This window comes from Sturnira hondurensis, unplaced genomic scaffold (genome assembly GCF_014824575.4).
Source record: "Sturnira hondurensis isolate 20B ecotype Veracruz unplaced genomic scaffold, ASM1482457v3 Scaffold0000856, whole genome shotgun sequence".
NCBI lineage: Eukaryota > Metazoa > Chordata > Mammalia > Chiroptera > Phyllostomidae > Sturnira > Sturnira hondurensis.
The window spans coordinates 127,264-130,061 of NW_028073487.1; the positions used below are offsets into that span (position 1 = coordinate 127,264).

Consider the following 2,798-nt stretch of genomic DNA (forward strand, 5'->3'; position numbering starts at 1 on the left):
TTCTACATTTTGAATAATCTAAGCACATCCAAGAATTATCTCTTAAGTTCACAGAACAACAAAATAAAAGTGACAAGAGAATGCAAACATTTATCATGTATCACTTTACTTCTGTAACCTTAATCCCAAATATTTTACTACTAAATTCTTTCACATTTCCAAGAAAATATCCAAGCAATACACTACTATGATTTTGTTTCAAATAACTAAATAGAGAAAATTTCCCCATTTGTTCTAGAAAATAGCAAATTTTTGCAGTTTTAAAACATAATTTTATTAGGCTAATTATTAGATGCATGAGCTACTGAGGAAATTCTAAATCATAGTATCTTTTCTCAAATTGAAAAAAGATTTAATGAACTTAATAATTTTTAAAATTTATTTAATTGTTGTTCAAGTAGTTTTCTGTCTTTTACTCCCATCCCAGCCCACCCCCTCCCTAGTGCTCCCCACCTCCCTCCCATTTCCACCCCCCTTAGTTGTTGTCCATGTATCCTTTATACGAGGTCCTGTAAATGAACTTAATAATTTTTGATTTTGTTAAATTTATCTTTAATTATAGTCAACATACTAAAATAGTAAAACTCATACTCTTAAACCTCGTAAACATCAATACCTGTTTGACTTATATATCAGTCACTAACTCAGAATCTGAAGTTAGTTAAACCTTGTATTAAAAGGAGCAACATTTACACAAATATCCAAATTACCACATAGAACAGAAACACAAACATGTTATAAATTCTTATCTCTAGCCCAACCCCAACCTTCCACTAATGAGAACATTAGCTGTTCTCTTCAAACACACAGTAAATAATCTTCCTCAGCATTTACTTGGGTCATAAGCTGCTGGTCATAATCTTGGAGTGTGCCCTGGTCAAGGAAGAAATATGAGCCCTGGCTACAGCTCTGGCTAGGGCTCTCTCTTCCTCATCTCTCCTTCATAATAGTGTGGGAACTCATTGGGGATGGTATCATTCATCTTGGCCATGAAATCTAGCACTTTCATCTTGCTGGTTTCAGCATGGGTTCTTGGGCCTCCGAGGAACTCATAGTGTGGAGGATTACTGTCAGACACCTGGCAGTACTCCAGGCAATTTTCTTCCACCAAATTATCTGTGACAATCTTCTTGGGTTCCCCAAAGATGAAGTACTTCTTCCCAACATGCAGCCCCATTAGATTCACCACTTTCCAGACTTCCTCTTCAGGGGCACAGTTGCTCGTCATAAAGATCATGCCCAGGATAGTCATCGGCAAACCGGTCTTGGGCACACCTGTGTTCTCTTGAATCACAGCTTAGCTCCAATTTTTTGATGGGGATATAGGTACTCTAGTTGGAATACACTTCCTTGATGTCAAGCACTTGATGGCCAACTCCAAGTGCTCAGAAGCTCTCCTGAGGATCTCATGGAAGTGATGCTTTTTACACTTGAACTGCATTTCTCAGCATATCTACCTTGGTAATGGGCTCTTTCCTTTGATACTTATACAGTAGGTAGTACACCAACACAACCACCTCTTCATCCAGAGGGGATGAATATTGTGTTTGATATGACCCCAAACAGTTGTGGTGATGGAGCAGATTCCCCCAGGCACTTGAGGATTGCTGGGTGTTTCAGTTGCAGATGAACTCTGAGAATCATCATTGAAATCAGGAGATTAGGAGGAAGGTCTCTTTTCTTCCTCTGGTACAGTGACCTGAGCACCCACTAGATCTCTGGACTGCTCTTGGGCTTTGCAGCATTTCTCATGGGCACAAAGCTTATTCTTCTGTCCTTGAGGCATGATGACTCTAGTCAGGTTTAGCAAGTAGGAGTGTGAGAAAGGTGACCTGGAGGAAAGAGGATAAAATTGTGTGATGCCTTTAGCAGGGAGCTACAACCTGAGGCCTTATCAAAAGCTATCTCTGCAGGTTGACTTGAGGACACTGCTCTAGGAACTCACAATGCTGCACTCCTCCTCTCCAAGCTACCTTTCTCCTGAGGAGTCTGTGAGGGTAACTAGAGTTTACCTTGGGCTGCAGCTTTCCAGCCATACCTGGCTCTTACTGGAGCTGATACAAGGTCTGACAAGTCTAGGCCCTGTGGATCCCCCTATGTTCTTGAGTAGCAGATGTTTCTTTCCATTCACATTCAGAGCCATTACCTGCATTTCTGGCAGGATTTGAGGTGTTTTCTCTACTGAATTGCTTTGATGCTGACTCTTTATTCCAATGCCCTCACCTCTATGACATTATGGGTGAGGAGCTTAGGTGGGGATCTTACCTGATCACACCACCAGGAGTATACCACGGGATGATAGCAATAGCAGAGCTCTGTAGGACCGTCTGCATCCTGGGATGATCAGGGTTCTCATTCCTCACTCAGAGTCCTCACCACTTTTTTTTGCACAGCCTTGGGCTGTCCCTTAGCTGACCTTAGACTTAATCTTCTTGGAGCAAGGCCCTCATATTCACAAAAGTCTGCAGAGGAGTCTGGGAAGGCCTCCATTTTACATATCTTCCTCATGTGCCCCCTGCCCCCAGGAATAGTATGACAGGTAGAGCTCTGTGAAATACCTTTTGTTCTGTGATGAGTCAGTCCCTCAATCCTTAGTTTGCTTTTGTGGCTCCTTTCCTTGGCTGCCTGATATCCTTCCTTCTGCAGACTTGAGGATTGGAGCAATCAGACCAAGGATTTCTCCACCTGATACTCTGGAATATGTGGGGGTGGAGGGAGTAGATTCAAGAATAGCAGATCTCCCCAGGACTTCCTACAGAGGAAGAGCATGACTCTGTATACCCCTCTCAATGCTCACT

At 42.2% G+C, this 2,798-nt stretch overlaps 1 pseudogene; it reads right to left on the bottom strand.

Moving 5' to 3' along the window:
* Positions 1–839: 839 nt before the first annotated feature.
* Positions 840–2,333, bottom strand: LOC118990038 (melanoma-associated antigen B10-like; annotated as a pseudogene).
* Between the last annotated feature and the right edge of the window lie 465 nt (positions 2,334–2,798).